At 40.4% G+C, this 18,644-nt stretch overlaps 1 long non-coding RNA gene across 10 annotated transcripts in view; it reads left to right on the forward strand.

The window, feature by feature from the left end:
* LOC108447473 overlaps window positions 1-18,644 on the forward strand; it is a 399,010-nt gene that overhangs the window by 231,171 nt on the left and 149,195 nt on the right. For 5 of the 10 annotated variants that reach the window (XR_001863059.1, XR_001863063.1, XR_001863058.1 and 2 more), the window contains exons 3-4: window positions 2,587-2,756; window positions 3,123-3,272. This is a non-coding gene — a long non-coding RNA (uncharacterized LOC108447473). Of the gene's footprint in view, window positions 1-2,586; window positions 2,757-3,122; window positions 5,147-5,798; window positions 11,310-18,644 lie in introns of those variants that run through there. The other 5 variants (XR_001863064.1, XR_001863055.1, XR_001863056.1 and 2 more) reach the window with 4 other exon arrangements.

Genomic DNA, 18,644 nt, shown 5'->3' on the forward strand with positions numbered 1-18,644 from the left:
ATTCCTGCTCTCATAGCTTTGGGGTTCTGCAGTGTCAAAGCAAGCAGGCACCAGTTGACACAAACAGATTAACTGGAGGTGCAAAGCAGTGAGGTACGAGTGTTCACAATTAACTAGTGAATTTTAATGGAAGCTGAGTCATGGATTCCCCCTGTGGCTTTGAAATCGCCGACAAAACAAAGTGCTGGGCTTATTTGGCATTCAGTGCAGAACTACATTTGGTATCTGTGCACAGGAACCTTTACAATGGATCAGAAGCCCCTTGCTCTGAGCAGGGGAAAACACAGAATAAGATGGTCATTGCTCCAAGTGTAACTATTGAGTGAAACAGATTCCTTGATGGCATCAGTAGCAGAACAACCTACCAACAGCACAAAGCCAATCTCCTTTGAAAGACAGACTTGTTTTTGCAGATGTTGGAAAACAAGTTGGTTGTTTGTTGTTTGGATTCCATACAAGGGAGTGTCTGATAATGAGTTCCTTTTATGCAGAGAAAGTCAAGATGCTTTATATGATTGCTCAGAGTCAGAAGAAAGCTGTATAACAGACCTTAGCAAGTTACAGACCTAAAGCACCTCCTTTTCTGGCACCTCCTGCAAGCAGTATTTTACCTTGCTAACTGAAAAAATACCATCCAAGCAGATCAGCTGAGGTAGGCAGACAAATACTGTGGCCAGGTTCATCTAATGTATTTGTTGAGGTCAAATCTCCTGGAAGGCAGTGTAACAGAGGTGCTGCGTCCTGAGTTTCTGAGGCTGTCACCTGCTAATTGGATAGACTGTCTCTGCCTTAGTGCTGATCAGAGTTAATGCCCAAGATCAAAAGATAGCTCAATGAAGATAAATTTGCAGTATGAGAGAATTTGTCGTGTATTTAAGTTACTGAAGTACAGAATAAGCAGAGCACTGGTATTATGGAGGTGTGTATAAGAGTGTTGTGAGGCAAGATCCTGAGGTAGTCATTGAATCTGGACAGATGGACATAGGGTTTAAAGAAAAGTGTCCTAATCTGTGTTTGAAGTTATAAGCTCTTCCCACTGTATTAAAATTCCTCCCTCAAATTCTCTAGAAATGGTCCCATATCCCCAGAACATACTATAGGAATTTCTGATTGCTGTGGAATCTTTCCACCGCCATAAGAGTATGTAAAACTGTTTATAAACTGAGGCAAAACTGGTTCTGCAGGTCACATTCTGTGATACAGGGAACTCTGCAACAAAATCAGAGGAACTCCTGCCACACCACACAGGTGTAGGAATGGGGAAGCACAGTGCTGGGGATACTATTCTTCCTTTTACTGTAGTCAGCAAAGTCTTTCCAATCCCCTTTCTTTCTATTCAGACACTTTGGGATATATGGCAGGTGTAGGCTTTTGAGATAGAGTGAAATCTAACCTGGAATCATAGGGGAGCTTAATTTAAAGCAGATGTAAGTACACACACACACTTCCGACACCAACAACCTCCTTTTTGCCTACATGAAAAGAAAAGTTTTCTCTAAATTTGCAGCCAATACACCATGTTCGCATGTGTTACACTTTCAGGGCATCAAACAGTGATCAGCAGGATAAGGCTAGAGAGGACCGAAACTTTCTTTCTGCTGCAGAACATTCTGGTGGGGTGTAAGACAACGAGGAGCCATGGAGACTGCTGAGGAGGTCTGTACAGGGAGTGCTCACCATCCTCTGGATGGCAGAAGAATGGTTATGCAGAGGATGAGAGCCACTGTTTAAGGTGGATAGAGCCAAGCTAGGGTCCACCAGGAGCATAATGTGGTGTGTGTGTTCTGCTACTTCATTAACAACACTCGGTGTGCCTGCAGTGCTCTGACCCTTGATGTCCTGTGAGCATGAGGATGCTTTCTGTTTTTTGCCTCATCTGCTTCTTCCTGGTCAGGTGGCCTGTAGCAGACACTCACCACAATGTCACCCACCATGGGCTGCCCTCTGGTCCTGACCTGCTGTCAGCTGGCTCATCACCTGTCCCAAGGCACTGACAGCTCCGTGTGCCCAGTTGCTCTCTCACATCAAGGGCAGCTCTGCACCCTTGATGCCCTGACCTGTCCTTCCTGAAGAGCTGGATCCCTCCATGGCAGCCCTCCATGGCAGCTGGCCACTCCCCTCCCTTTCCTACAGCCTAGTGCACCACATTGCTGTGATGCCATCAAGATCACAGCGCATCCCAGAACCTTTATGGGCTCCTGTTTGTCCCCTGTAGTGTACAGGCACTTCCTGGGGATCATTGTGATGATGAACCAGCACTTAAGGCTTTGCACCCTGCCCAGAGACACCTGTCCCAGCAGCAGGGCAAGGGCAACAGAGGCCAACCAGCCCCAGAAGGACTTCTTTACTTGTACAGCCCCACTGAACCAGCTGACATTGAGGGGCAGACACTTCCTCAGTGGCTCAGACACCTGCCCCAGCACTTTGGTGATGCTGTCCTGCACTCGGTGTGGTGTTTTCAGGTGCACCAAGAGCACAGAATTCAGCAAAACCATGACCTGAGCCCTCAGTGCAGCACTCATTAGCAGCAGGCTCAGCCCTCGGCACTGCCTGGTGCATACTAACAACTTGTTTTCATCCTTCCAGGCCATGGGAACTGTCCCCACACGCTGTGTCCTCCCGTGGGGTTCTCGGGGTGCTCGGGCAGCAGCCAGGGGACCTCTGAGGTTTTCGTGGGTTACAGGTGATCCCATGCACAAGGGGAAAAAAAGGAAACTATCACTTGTTCAGAAGACTGTGCACAGGATTTATGATAAGTAAGATTTTGCTTTTTTTTTTTTTTCTCTTAGTGTGCAGGCACTTTTTTCATAAGTTCTCTGTTGCCTCGGGTTGAGACAGGATGCCCTTTATGCTGGCAATATGATGCTATGGAGCTGGCAGCCTTCCTTTTTCGCAGCCCCACACTAAATGCAGGGCAAGCAGGGAGGGGAAAATAAATCTGAAAAGGGAGAAGGTTGTGCCATTTCAGTTTCCCTTCCCCTCTTTTCTGGCTGCTCCTTTCCTCGGGTCTTTTGCCCTGCTATAAATGCAGGTAAAAGCCTCCAGTCCCAACGAGAAAAATGAAGAGAGCCACGGGCTCAGGTAGTACGCATCTACTCTAATTTCTCTTTTCCTTCTTCCAGAAATCCAGACAAGTCTTGCATGTTTTCTGCTCCATTCTTTGGGTCAAGAACACACTGGTTAATAGCCAATTATTTCATACCCTAAGGAAGTTTTGGGAAAGAAGTTCCTGGGAAGAATCAACTTGTTTTGGGAAATGAGACTAATATTCAGTAAGTGAAATATTTCCCTTTGCTCTCCTTCACCATACTGTCCCATCTCAGCACAAGGCTGAATTTATTGCTGTAATAACTGTGATTCAGATAAAAGCATAATCGTTTCCCTGAGGTTTTTTTTTTTTTTTTTCTTCTTCTTCAGTTTAGCCAGGACACCATAGCAAAAATTTCAGTTAGGTAATTAAATTCTACTTATTGAAAATTCCTCTTTTAAAATCTATCCCAAACTACTGGTTGCTTTTCCTCTAAGCACTTTTAAGGGGCGAATGCACTTTAAATTCACAGCTCTCCAGGTTCTGAAGCCTGCTGAATTTTTCCTTGACTGCCTAAACCATAATGTGCAGTTCCACCTGAGATATGTAAAGGTACATTTTTGCATGTTTAATTATTGTTGTTTTTATTCTTGTTTAGACACAACTCATGTAGACTTAACCTATGACTAGCAGAAGTAAACAAAATTATTTGCATAGGAAAAGCAAGCATTATTTAAAACTATTTTTTTAATAACGAGCAACATAGGCCATGAATAAATTCAATTTGTGTATCAAGGGCTGTTTTACATGTGCAAAAATCCAATAGTGAAAAAGCAGGCTGGAAGATAATCTGAGGTGAGCATTCTGGAGCAGCAACCCTGAACAGATGATCCACAGTATAAATTACTGCAATTTATTTTTTTGAATTTACTTGTGCTACTTTATTATTGTTTATTCGTTTGATAGATGGCATTTAATTTCAGTTTGAGAGCTTCAGGAGGAGTGTTTGATGCTAATGGTTGGAATTTACTCCTGGGCAGAAAGCCAACGTGCCACAGCCATGTTCCAGTTATGCCCTCCAAGCTGTGTTTAAGTGGCCTTCTGTTGCCCTTGGGGTATGTTTTACCCAGGAAGCTTAAAGCCTAATGCAGGCCTGCAGCTCCCTTGCTGGAGCAAGAGAGAGATGGCTTTCCCTCTCTCCTGTTCTCTTCAGCAAGAAAATCAAATTATTGGATTACTGGCCCTTCGATTGTGCTCAGCACAAATAGTTCAAAATCCCATTGTACTGGAGACCTTTGAGATGAAATGTAAATGGATAAAGAAAACAAATGTATTAAATTGGTCTAATATGTCAATAGTGTGCTATTACCTGATTAAGTGGAATGGCTGTGACTGTTCCTCTAAACAGCCTAATGTATGTAAGACATCTGCTGCTAGACTGGCCACACAAAAAAAAACCACAACAAAACAATAACCCAAAAAAGCCCACCCACAGGAGCCTACCAGAGGCATAAATTAATGCAGATTTTCTTTCCTTGCTTATTTTTATTTCTGGAAAAGAAAATCAAAGCAAAAAATCGATCCTTTGCAGGGTTAAAATTGCAATTACCCAGGGATCTATGTAGCACATGAAATTTTGGGGCTGATAGATTAGAACCTGACTGCTTTGTTCTACATATACCTCCGTGTGCATTGGCTTGAACTTTGAATTTCCTGCTTTCTACCATTTTTTTTTACTTGCACATGTGTTTTATGTATTTGTTTAGGGCTAATTCCTATTTATTAAAGTGTTTTTTTAAGAGAGAGTATCAGCTAAGCCTGGGAAAAGCATCTAATGGATTTTAAGCTACCTTATTTCTGTCATTTTTGTGCATATTCCCACATACATATCATGATCCAAATACACTCAACTGTGCAAAATAAATCGATCCACAGGAAAGTGTAGGTGAGGTAAATTCCTGTATTTACAAAGTGGAGAAAACATCTTTCACAGCCAAGGATTTGATTCCTCCCTTTTATATTAGGCTGGTTTCTCTACAAGTTTCTTGTTAAATTTGGTGTTTTACTGTCCTTTTGTATTTACATGTCCATAGAGCAATAAATAGCTATTGAAACACAGCTGTCATTGTCACTGTGTTTGAATTTTTTTCACTCCATGGTTTTGATTAATTCAGGGTAGCTCTTGTGCTCAAGTGAATATTTTGCTGGCCAAATTTGTGAGCAGATATTCTAATGACTTGGGTTTCAAATAGAGCCTCCAAAACTGACTAATAAAATGCACATTAAGCTAGAGGCTGAGATGTATTTTTGTAGCTTGTTGAGATTCTAGCACATATTGGTATTCATAAGATAATAAATGTGAAATGGATTTGATGCTTACCCACCTGAACATTTTTGAGTTAAAAAAAAAAAGACTGATAGACAACGCCTTCTCTCTTTTGCAACTAATAAGCTTCTAGTTCATTAAGTTATTACATGCCATTCCTCATCCGACAAATAGAATCCATAATTCAGTTTTTCCCAGAGTTGCACATTCTTTAAGTCTACAGACTAAATCACCAGAGCACATTTTGTCAATGAAGCTTCTGTTTGGTGGGGGAAGGAGGGGGCAGTTAAGTAAAGTAATATGAAATGCAATCCGTTCTTTGTGTCAGAGGTCATTTATTTGCTTCAATATTGCTTTTATTCTATTTATACATTCACTAAATGATTATTATGGAAAGTCCATATTCATTGCATTATATTTAAAATATTTTACATTTTGTTGCAGGCTCTTGCACTTGGGAATCTTTAGCATTATCTTGCGAAGTAAACTGTCCTTTTGCAATGAATCCTTGACAATGTATTAGTTCAGCTGTGCATTTACTGAGGGATAAAGGCTTTCTTCTGTGAGCAGTGGGAAAGCCACAAAGGCAAACAAAAAGCCAGCCATGTTCTGCAGCCCTGAACCAAAAGACGTGTCGTTTCCTGAGCCAGAATTGCCCAGCACAGACACAGGCAGCCAGTGACACCTTCAGCATGGAAAGTTATATGGGACTAATTTGTGTCCTAGATCCAAGTTTCCAGCACTGCTCTTCTCACCAGGGCTTGAAGGGGGATGTCTGTGCTCTGCCTTGAGTATAATGTATAGTATCTATTTGTAGAAAATACAACCTGGTGATAAAATGCTTGTCTAGGGAGTGGGATAGAGTGGCCCAGGCTCTTCACAGCTTGCAGTGATTTAAACCCATTTTTGCTGTCCAGAGAAACAGACAATCATGATGGGGGAGAAAAAAGCGGTATGTCCTGCTCTCCCAGCACTGGCATTTGGGTGAATAGTCTTCTAAGGGTCCCCCAAGGTTGTAGCTGATGTTCCCAGTGAAATATCACTCCCCAAGGAGGGGTGAGGCTGAAACCTGGGAGGGAGAGCGGAGCAAAGTGCCCTGCAGCATGTTTAGCTCTGCTTTGGGGTGTGGTGGGGGAAGCATTGCATTACCTTCCTTGGGAAGGTGTTGCTCTAACCCTGGGGAGGCTAGAAACTGCCTTCTTCCCTTGTCTCTCCCTCTGCCTTTTTCCTTGCAGTGGAAATTAACGACTGTGAGCAGGCACCATTTTCGCCAGAGGGAGAAGCAGCCGTTCTCTGCCCCAAAGTGTCCAGGGGAGTATATAGTTCAATTTCTGCAGGCATCCAGAAATTAGTGTCACCTCTAGAGGTGAATGAAAGGCAGGGTTAGTCTGAATAAGGAGAGGAATGAAGGAGGGTAGCACTGAGCAGGAATATTCAAGCCTGCACACTACTGGGAGGAACTGCTGAGGAACATTTTAACCAGTCCAGAACAGTCCAAAATGCTCTCATACTGTATTACGGTACTTTAATATGTGCTAGTACTTCTCATTATATTTGTAGTCAATAAATACACAGGTGGTTGTTGCAACTGAAGAATAATGGTGTCCCTGCAAAGCACTGTTTTAAAATGAAGTGGTGTGACATGGTGTTAGGACAACAGTCTAAGGGGGTTACTGTCCATTACAATTACAGACTGTGAATTATAAATGAGAGAACAATGGGAAACATTATTTTAATGGGAAATGTAATAAATGAAGGGGAAGCCAAAAGTCTCTAATTGATCCTTTCCCCAGAGATCACTCAGAGTGGCTCTCCTGCAGAACAATCCATCTTTGAAGAAGATGCAGTGAGTTAGCTTATGTTCAGCCTCTGCAGTGGTCCCTCACAGCTACAGCAGAGCAGGCACCTCTAGACCTACACTGGTGCTCTCTCTTGGGCTTCAAACCCTGCTCTAGGATATATCCTGCCTTCCCAAAATGGGAATCATGCTGCCGAGGCTATATGAGTGACCTTAGCTGAAATGAAGGCTCTCTAGGCCATCATGGAAATGAGTCAATAATGTTTTTGCCTTATCAAAGCATTTATAAAAACTGATTTTGCTACATAGCTAGGTAGTGAAATATTCAGTATTCTAATGGAGTTTCTTAACCTGTTGTCACTCTGCTGTGACTGTAGCCTGTGTAATTTGATGAGTCATTTATTACTTTCGTACCTAATTTATAAAAAATAGCTATGAGCTGAAAACATTGGAAATATTCACAAGAACCAGAAAAGCAGACTGGTAGCTGTGGGTCTTCTGTAACTGCTGACACCTCCTGAGAGGCCCTTACACTGAATTGATCCAGGACTTTCAAGCTCTTGTTTTATGTTAAAATAAATAAATAAATAAATAAACATATTATCTTTAAGCTTGTTGGTTTTTTACCAGGGAAAGTTTTAATGAGAAAGTTTAACTCATCAATGTTAAGTTTTCTATTAATTAGATGAAAGTGATTTTTCCTCTGCGTGCAGTTTCTGTTATCTGGCACTCCTGAACTAGTGGGTAGCATTCACAAGTAGTGCTACCCTGCTTTAGTCATTTCAAAAAACAAAAAAAGAAGGTCTAAGAAGTTATTGACTACTATAGCATTTACATTCCGTGGGAAGAAGTAAAACAGACATTTAAGAGCTGCATGTTGCTTCTGTAATTCCAGAACTGGAATAGATATGCTCAGCCTTTCTTTCAGTAACAAGACAATTTATGATTCAAAATAATACATTTGACAGCATAAATGAGAGGTCTGGCCACATCCAGGAACTTAAGCATGTGGTTTTTCTCGTTGTTATAAAAACCAAGCCAAACCAAATTTCCATTCCTGGCCAAACCAACACTCACTCCTGGCCCACTGGCTATTTTTTCGTGCTGGTTGTTTTTTATTTTACAGGCCTATCAAGTGCTGCTATGGAAGTCACTTTTTTTCCCTACTGAGTGAATAAATTACAAGTCCTGGAGCAGTGCTCAGTGAGCTGCAATTCTTGGCTGTAATATCTATGAGATATGGTTAAACTGAATGATCCACTGCTCAGAGGAGTGATGGCTTCTTTTACAGCCCTCATGTTCTTGCAGACAGTAAACCATTGAAATAGACCGTGAAGACAAGGGCAAGTTCACCATATTCTCATCTTTTCTGGAGTCTTGCATGTACTTTTGTCTGTGCTGTGGGACACCTTACACCTCACATATTCAGTACTAAGTCTTGGCATTAACAGTGTTGGGTTTCAGTCTGTATTTTGAATATTAAAACTCTGATAATTTCTAGAAAAGTTTGTGCCTCTCTTTGAAGCAGACACAAGCTTCAAAGTCATATGTAAACTATATGTATCGAACCCACTTTTAAAGATGTTATTGTTCCTTCCAGTAGTTCTTTCTCCATCTGCACAGAAAATGTTTTTGCACTTCCAGGCAGACTCTTCTATTTCTACCTCTTAGACACTTAGTCACCTTGTAAACGCGGAGCATTATCGTACAGAAGAGGCTTTTTCACAGACCCCATGACTTTGACAATTGCACTTATTGTAATTTTTTCATCTCTCCTGTCCTTCTTGACAGATGCTGCAGTATTATTTTATCCATTATTCTTACTTGACATTCTTACTTGACCTTCTTACTTCTTACTTGACATTCCTTTGTCATCACTCTGAAGCCAGGCACAAAGAACAGAAGAAGGCTGTGATGGTAGGAAGGGAGAGGCCAGGATTGTTAGCCAGAGCTCCCAAAGCAGATGTGCCTGGGCAGGTCTGGGCTGTAACACTGCATTTAAGACAATTGCATTGTGTGTCTATTTAAATGCTAAACAATAACACACATGCTCACAGACTCTTCATGGGTTAAACTTTCATTCATAGAAGCAAGGTGACACTTTTTTATACTCAGGCTGGATATTGTGATTGAAAACCCCCACTCTCAATACCCCCAGCCCCCATCCCAGACTTTACTGGATTTCTACTAGTGAGTAGTATGCTTTATAATCTTACTGGTTTTGTGTATTTAAATACAATGTCTGTCTAGCTACTAATTTTATTTTCCTGTTTAATTTATTCCCCAGATTCTCTGGCCTTCAGTCAATGCACTGGGTGATTAAATTATTATCCCAGTAATGAGGTTTGACACAATCTATGCCAGTTACCTGTGTGACCTGCTAAGTAGGTTAATTGGCAACCCTGAATAATTATCAGCCACCTCATCTTGCTGACTGAGAGTTTGACAATAAATGAAACATAAAAATGCTGAAAAAGACACACAGTTTTTAATTTCAACTTCTGAATTGTTTCAAAGAAACCTTTTAACTAGTTGCTTATTAGTAAAATGCAGTAATTGAAAAAATATCTTGTGAACATACTGGTTGTATTAATATATAGATGTTTGCTCCTGTGCATCAGCACAGCGTCCTAGAGGAAAAAGAACTCTGTGACATTAGATGAACAGGTCCCTCTATTCTGCAAATTGCCTATATAAGTGAATTGTTGCATCCTCAGAGACACTGCTCAAAAATGAGGAAAATTCAAGAAGTCAAAGTGATATTTGTGGTGACATTGCAAGAATTATGTTTTAATGCTTTTCTGTGAAACCTTGAGAACTAGAAATTAACTTTATTTTTCAATGAGAGCTGTGATCCTTCTATTCCCATTTCTGAGGAAAGAGAGTTAAGAAAAATAAATATGGTACCTGGTGATGCTGACTTGTATTGTGTATCTAATATTTTCTACTTTGTTCATTTCTGAAAAGCCAGAATGGTATTTCTTTCTGCCCTAGAAAATGTAAGATTGGAGCTTAGAGAGGAAGAATGGACTCTTATGAACGAGAAGATGGATTAAAAATACATGAGATTTAAAAGTGGGGTCTTTTCACAAGATAATCAGCTCAAATTAATGGTTCAGAACCACGGATTTAGTCAGACTTCCTCCAAAATCATTCCTCTGCCCTGGCCAGAAATCCCACCAAAACTTGGGGTAGAAAGAACAATCGAAGAGTCCATTTCTTGTTATCAGCAGTTAATGACTGCAAAACTAAGTGTCTCCAGAGAGGGACTTTGGAGAGCCCCATCCCAGGGGGAGAGGAGGAGCTGCTCTGCCCTATCCTCAGGCACTCCTGTGGCACAGCTGGTGGTCCTGAGCTGGTCCTTCTATGCTGGGACCCTGCAGCCTGCAAGCACAAGTACACTGATGGAACCACACAAATAAGTACTAAAGGCATAGTAATTTTGGCCCAATTAAATCTGGTTATCATGTGCCATCTCTCACAAAATTTCAGCATGATTTTCCAGCAAATAAAAGCTTGCAACGTCCCGATGTCCCATCCCCTCTGGCTGCCATTGACATCCCTCTTCTTCAGCTTCTGTGTTTGCAAAAAATAGGTTTCCATTTCTAAGCTCATTCCATAAAGAAAAGCAGAGTGTGCAGTCTTCTGTGTCCAGAATGGATTCTTCAAGTAGATAACCAATCCAAAGCCATTCTATCTTTCAGTTTGTTGTCTTATAGGCTTTAAAGTGGGGTGGCATAATTTAAGAGAAGATACTGATGAAATCATTCAAACCTGAGTCTGAACAAGTCAGCAGAGCTCAGCTTTTGAGAGAGTGAGTCACGTTGAAACCAAGCATATGCTCAAGCGTTTTTCTGGATCGTGGCCATATTGAACTATAATGACTTAAATGGATTTACTCCCCAGACAAATTTACCCTTTCCTTTCCTCCTACCCACACATACATTTGCACCTCAATCAATCACTTGTGTCTCCTATTTCCTGCATCCTACTTTTATTACAAACTTTATGACTTGTTTAATCTCTTCTAAGCATGGCTTTATTTCCTCTACTGGTTTCCTTGATGATTCATCATCAGGGCTTTTTTGTCTCTACCTAAACGTTTTCAATTTTACTGTAGAAATTTAATAAAAACAAAATTGTTAAGGCTTGTTAAAGGAGTTGTGTTGTCTTTTTGTGCTCCTTCATCTAAGCCCCTTCCTCCCCATATAAAGAAAAGGTGTTGAAGATGCACATCAGGTGGAACTACTATCTACAAATGGCAAAAAAAATATCTTGCAGCTCTCTTTCTGTGGATTTTTTTCCCCTACATGTGGTCTTTATGTATAAAATTATAGGCATTTAGATGTCAGGTAGCAGAAGAGGGAAAAATAAAATAGAAGAAGCATTGTAGCAAAATACCAAAGAACTGATGCATTGGTGGTAGTTATAAGGTGTTTTATTTCTCAAGAATTGCACAACTTTATAAGGGTTTTACCATACCTGATAAAAAATTAAGGGCTGCTCCTATTTTGCAACTCATTACCCATTGCTTGTTGATTACATAAGTGTTTTTAAATGAAGGAGCACTGTGAGGTCCTGTGAGAAGCTAAGCTGACATGACTTCTGTCTTTCCTTTTATTAAGATAGTCAATAGCTCGGTTGTAAGGAACAGAATTGCTCTTTGTGACTGTATCAGACATTCTTTTGGGAGAGCTAGCTAAAATTTGAGAGCAGAAAAGCATTTCTGGAAAAAAAACCCAACAACCCGGCATGCCAGGCAAATCAATAAGTGGATGGAGCCGAGTCTGAGACTTTTGGGTTGGGTTAGAACCTAAATCAAGACTGTATTGACTCTGCAAAGCCTGTATTTTTAGGGGTGCCTATATCAAAATCAATATTGCCTTCCTGCTTTATTTGATCACTTCTATGCCTTTGTGCAAGCAAATCCATTTTACAGTTGTATTTCTTTTCTAGAGCTAAAGTCTTCTATTTGGTATGTGTGGGCCATGTACTGTGGCTCTGTGTAAATTAACAAAAGGTGGATTGTGTGTGGTATCTGTCACCAGTGTTCTCTACTGATGACATTTGCAAAGGAAATGAAATATCTCTGTAATTTCTTTGATGCATAATTTATGTACAACTCCTATATGTGAGTTCTCTACATGCTGTTCACCATTACCTCAGAAATAACTGGTTTATTTTCTGGAAAAGGGACACAAGCATACACTGATCATCAGAATCCCAGAGCATAAACAGTGGGCTTTAATGATCTAATGCTTTGCATTTATGCAGCTTCCCATCCAAGATCTTCTTATTGTATCTAATGTGTCCAATATATACATTATTTAAATGCATCCCAGCTTTGTGAAAGGTGTCTGCCCAGGGAGGTGGTGGAGTCACCGTCCCTGGATATTTAAAAAATGACTGGATGTGGCACTCAGTGCCGTGGTTTAGTTGATGAGGAGGTGTTAGGTCATAGGTTGGACTTGATGATCTCAAAGCTCTTTTCCAACCTTGTTCATTCTGTGATTCTATGATTCTGTAGGTTTTGTAGTCCTGTTTTGCAGTTAAAGCTGCAAGGACAATTCAAATTTTACCTGTCTATGCTTTAAGTTAGGTAAGAATCTTGTGCTTGTGCACTTGGCTAAAGTGTTTGGACTGGTCCTGACTGTTAGGTAAGCTCAGCTGGGCTTCATATTTTAAGAAGAATTTTATTGTTCTTGAACTATTTGTAATCTTGAATGATTGTTCTGAACTATTGTTCAGAACTAGTTTGTGTTGGCCACCTCAGAGTGTACCCAGTGACAGCCTGTCTCTTTGTTCACCTGCATATACAGACTTGCCCTAAATAAATCTGAAAATGAGACTTGTCTTTGAACATTTAGAGTGGAGTTGATGCAGTATTAGTTTGCTATAAAGCCACTGAAAAATCTGAACCTGGCCTCCAAATTTAAACCATCAAGCACACCATGCCCAGGCCCCCTGCATTCTGCAGGTTTTGGAATTAAGAAGCACTGCTAAAATTTTACTTAACTGTTTTTTAGGGCAAAACCTCTGCATTCCTTATGGTAGAAAAATGCATCTATCACAGGTAACATTTCCTCTGATTTTTTGCTTGTGCTACCAGCCTTGCCTTATCTGTCCTGAAAGTACTCTGTGTGTGGTATTTATGAAATATTATCCAGGTATGGTATTTAATCTCTTTACAAGAGAGAAAAAACCACAATGCTCTTACTCAGCAATTCCATCTGAATAGTGCTTCTGTGATCCGATTTTCCACCTCTTGGTACAACCAAATTATTACTTCAGCAAAACTGTCTGCAGTGCCAACACACACACAGATGAAGTCATAATAGCAGTTCATTTTACACATGCATATGCACAATCCTCCAAATGGCCTTCCTAAGAATAGAAGTTTGAAAAGCTCCTTGATAACGTGAGTGTGAAAGGGGTTTTTGTACAATCGATATTTGCATTCTGCTTGCTGCTTGGTATTGATTGCATCTGCTTCTGCAGGATATAATGTATATTTAACTGTATAAAATAAGTATATTAAGTACTAGACCTCTACTTCCAATAAAAGGAAAATTCTGGATTAATAGCTGTATTTTCCATTTTTTTTTTTTTTAAATACATTCAATATCTCAGAGTTAACATCAAAATTCTTCCAGAGTTAGAAGAAATAAATTCAGTCTTCTGGGTAAAACAATCCCTATAGGGCTGGTGAAACTCAAGCTTTAATATTGTATGAATTGTAAGAATGATAAAATGCTTAAGAAAAGATAGGTAAAATATAGGAATGCTTGAAGGACTGGAGATGGCCTAAAAATATGTTTGTAATTCTGGTTTAGGTAAATTGTAAAGGTAGGAAAAAATTAAGTGGTTTATCATCATATAATAATCATCATATAATAGCTATATAATAATGATGTTCCATAATGAAGCATTCACTGCAGGTAGAGATGAGAAATGTAATGAGCACACCTTTTCCTGATGGATTCCTTTGTAAACCTCACATCGTGGTGTGTTTCCACAGGGTACTGGAAGTGCAGAAACTCTCTTCATAAAGGAAAACCTGCATGGGCAGCCACCCTTGTTTCCTACAACTTGCCCCTGAGACAAAATTTGTTCAAGGGAAGTTTCAAAAAGAAGGCAGGTTTGGTGTCTGAGTCCCACATAAGAAAGGGCTGGGTAAAAAGAGCATTTCAGCTTCCTCTGCCCCACACTGGATACCAGTTATTGCCACATCTGTGCCACCTCTGCATTTTGTGGGGCCACTTCTATGAGGCAGATCCATGGATTGATCCCTGTTAAGAGCAAGCAGGCAAAAAGATCAATTAACACACTGAATATAATTTCATAAAATAAATCAATTTGCACCACCAAAGGAGGAATTAAAAACTGGTGGGCGATCTCACCATTTGGGCTTGAAAAAAATAGACCTGTTCTGATATGAAACAGCTTGACTTCAATAAATTGCAATTTAGGAATCCCTTTGGCTCCTGAGAATACAAAAGAAGTCCAGTAGCCAGCAAGGTACCTTCACTGTGCTTTACATACCAGTAAACAATCTGGACTGAATAGGGCACTGTCCAGCTTTATATAACAACTGCAAAGAGTTGAAAATAGCTGTAATTCTAATGAACACCTTTTAACTACAATCAATTTCATCTTGTCTTCATGACAGATAAAGAGCAAATTACTGGTACACATTAACAACTTCAGAAGCAAATAGTCCCATTAAAATATTTTGCCAGTGTTCATAAACCATTGCTTCCCAGAACTCCATCCCTGTCAAATAAATAACTTTTTGTTCCCTATTAAATATGGAGAGCGCAGGTTACTATGGTGATCAACAGAACACAGAATAAACTCTGATTCATCATAACTGCCACATTCTAGAGGAAAAAAATATCTGAAAATCCACTTGCAGTTTCAAGCTGGATCTCTGAGGCATGTTTTGAGAAAACAAAATGATTTTATGATGTCCAAGTAACACTAGGTGAAGTATCATAAAAAATGGAAGTGTTCCAGCAGTGTGCCCCTTCAAATAAGAGTGTTTCTAGTCTGCAACATTTTAAAACTCATGATCACAAGCCTTAGGTTTTTTTGTCTTTTTATTCTAATCAATGAAACATATAGAACTGTGCTGGGAATGCTATGGGCCACATTGCTGTGGACGTACATCTTCATCTGGGTCAGGGACACCCTGGCCTTTGCCTGTGGTGTTCTTTGTGTTCCAGTGGTTTACAGTCCCATTCACTCCATGTTTTATGTTCAAAGGGTGGAATCATTGACACTGGGCAGGGACTGCTTTGATGCCAGTTCTGGAGGCTTCACTCTTTTGATGAATATGAGACCCATGCTTTTAATTGCACTTAACTGCATTCATTGCTGACTTTTCACTACCAAGGCTTAGGAAAGCAATGAAGTAGCATTGGGAAGTAGCATATATACATCTGCTTTCTTAGTAATCTGTCTTTAATATTTGTCATCAAGACCAGTTTTCTCAAATACCTGCAATGAATTCTACACCACAAAATGAAATGCTATAGTTATTTTTGGTCATCCCCAGGTTTAGTTTAATAAAACACAACTTTGATTGCCTCAGTCTTATTGCATGTGTTGCAGTGCTAGGTTTGGTTTAGCAAGCTGCAGCTTTCCCGGAGAGCTCAGCGGGGCTGCTTAGGGCGGGCCAGCCATTCTGTCCTCCTGTAGTCCTTTATGGATGGCCCTGAGCTCTTACTCTGGCTAGCTATCAGCTCAGCAACACAGTGATGGCAAAGGAAGAGAGACGGGTCCTTCCATGAGGGCTTCAGAGGACCTTTAATGGTTACACCTTGTCCCAGTGATCCCCAGAGGCACAGAGACCTCCTGATCTGGGAGCAGGGGGGTTTTGTCAGGGGCTCAGGGGCGGTCCATGGGCAGGGTTGGGGTACAGGAACCAATAAGAAGAACCTGAGGGAGTGGCCAGGGCTAGGGGCAAGGAACAGGGGGGGAACAATGTGGGATAAGAAACGCAATGGGTAAACAGATCACCACAATTGCAGTGCAAGTCAGAACCTTCTGCTGGTCTTCGCAGTGGCATTGAAATGGTTTAGGAGCAAGGAAGGCAGTCTAGAGCTAACACAGCTGGGTGGACCTTGAAAACAGCCACTTGCTGCATGGCTTTAGATTACATGCCGTTTGATTTTACATATTTCAGCTTCTTCTAGCCTCAGTACTACATCAGATCTGCAAAATATCCAAATGAATTAAACAGAAAGATCTCCTAGTAGCTTGCATGATGACCTTCAGGACTCAACGCTGACAAGTCCCCAAAATTTCTATTCACCTTTATTAAGACCTGAGGAGCAGCATTGAGATGAGTGTCTGGTTTTTTCCTACTCTATCCATTCAGTCTACTAAATAAGAGTATCTCCTTCTGTTACCCCTGATATGTTTTTGAGAGAGATAATAACCTACTTTTTAATTGTAGGGCTGCACAAGGGACAAAGTGAAAGGGATTAAAAAAAATTGTGGTCCATTGTAAGAGGCTTCTAACTACACTCTAGAGGTTTGAAGCCCTACACAGTTATTATCTGGCTGGACTTTTTGTATCAGTTTTATTTCTAGTCCCAGACATTCATGGTAGTGAATGTAAGTCACGCAAAACTCGTGCAGCATGAAAGTCATCCATAGCCCTTACAGCTCAAAAGGACATGCCTGTGGGTTCACAAATATACGAAGCCTTTCCCTCAAAAGGATGGAAAGAAGGAGATTCAAAGGCTGGTAAAATCCAGAGCCACAGCTTTTATCATTTGATGATGGTACAGAGGATGTTTCCTTCCCAGCTGAATCATGCTCACCACTCCCCATCTCATATGGGGAAGCTCTCCTTTGATACCTGTGAGAGAATTGAAGACTCTTGTGTCTTCCATATATCTAAGGTGGGGAGGGGAAGAGAGACATAGAGAGTCAGAGGGGAAGAGGTAATTTCTTTCACATTTCATATTATTGACAGCCTTTTCTGAATTTCTTAAGCGCTTCAGAACAAAGAATAAAGTTTTGGTTTTTTTTTTTCTTAGAGGCATGTTGTAATTCAAACAAAAATCAATTCAGCAAAACCATCTGTTTTATGTCTTGGATTAGGTTTTATAATCTGTAGAATCCAGGAACCCAGTAACTCAGAAGGTAACAAGCATCTTTGTTATTCTGCACATGCGATCTTTGTTATTCTGCACATGTGCATTACAAAGTAACTCTTATTTTTAACCTCCAACTAAATGTGTCACTCTGGTGTCATTCCCCTAATTTATCACTTCTCCCCAGCATGGCTGCCTTTTGTCTTTAAAATGTCATATTAAATATCATCAGCATTTGCAATCTTCTGGACAGAACATTTAAAGTTGAAGTAGTTGGTGTCGATATATATGGACACTGAAATGGAGCTTCAATAAAAATCTATATGGACAATTAGTGCAGTACCAGCTCTTCTCTAACCCAAATGTCGTTCTGCATTATGGCCTGGCTGGTGTGACTGCATCACAACTAAGCCATAACTTCTAAAAGTACATTTCAATTTCTCCTTTACTTAAAAAAAAAAGAAACCTCACAAAATGTAGTTGCCCACTAACAGCTTTAATAAAGGGCTCTATATCTCATGTGTGTGACTAATATCTCTGTATGCCTAATAAATTCTGTGACAACAGTATAATCACTCCTGATAACTGTGGGTTTTGAGCTGAAGAAACACCTGGATAACAGAGACCTGATGAAGTGCTGAGACTAAATCTCCTCTTGTGGCTCACAAGCAGCAGCCCTTTATGGGCTGAGTATGCCCTGAACTCGAGTAGATACAAATGCTTGTGTAATGCTCTGTCTGTGCTTCCCTAAGCAATATTCTGCAGAAATATGTATGCATTGCTATTTTTACCGGGCATGATCATGGAAAGCAAGTACAGTAAGTATATGAACATGCCCAAAAATTACTCAGGTTCCATCTCAGAAAGCAATCCAGTATTTTTTTTCCCACATTCCTCCAAAAGGAAAAAAGTAAAAGTTCAAGTAATCAACAACTGTTACTTTTACCACACTGTAGACAGAACACATGCTTAAACCCCTGGATTAAATTTCACATCTAGTTCTTAGTTTTGCTGCTGTTTTGTTCTTACTGTATTTGAGCAGGTAAATTGTCCTTCCAACTCTGCGACTCTGAACAGATATGAAATTTCCCAGCTGGACAGGCAGCAGAGGCTACACACAAGAATGACAGGAAGGCAATCAGGCACAATGGTAAGCCAGATGAGAGGGCCATTAACGAAAATCTGGATCACTTTGACCACACTATCTTCAGGGGCTGCTGTTAATAATTTTTGCTTGGAATTATGTTCTCCAGTATAAATTATAGGGGATGAAAATCATAAAGAATACTACTAAAGAACATTTGATGAGGCAAGTCGGTACCCTAGTGAGAGATTTCAATAAAAGTGATTTCTTGCCAGGGATAAGCTTCAAAGCAAGGGCTGTGC

Source organism: Corvus brachyrhynchos, unplaced genomic scaffold (genome assembly GCF_000691975.1).
Source record: "Corvus brachyrhynchos isolate BGI_N302 unplaced genomic scaffold, ASM69197v1 scaffold346, whole genome shotgun sequence".
NCBI lineage: Eukaryota > Metazoa > Chordata > Aves > Passeriformes > Corvidae > Corvus > Corvus brachyrhynchos.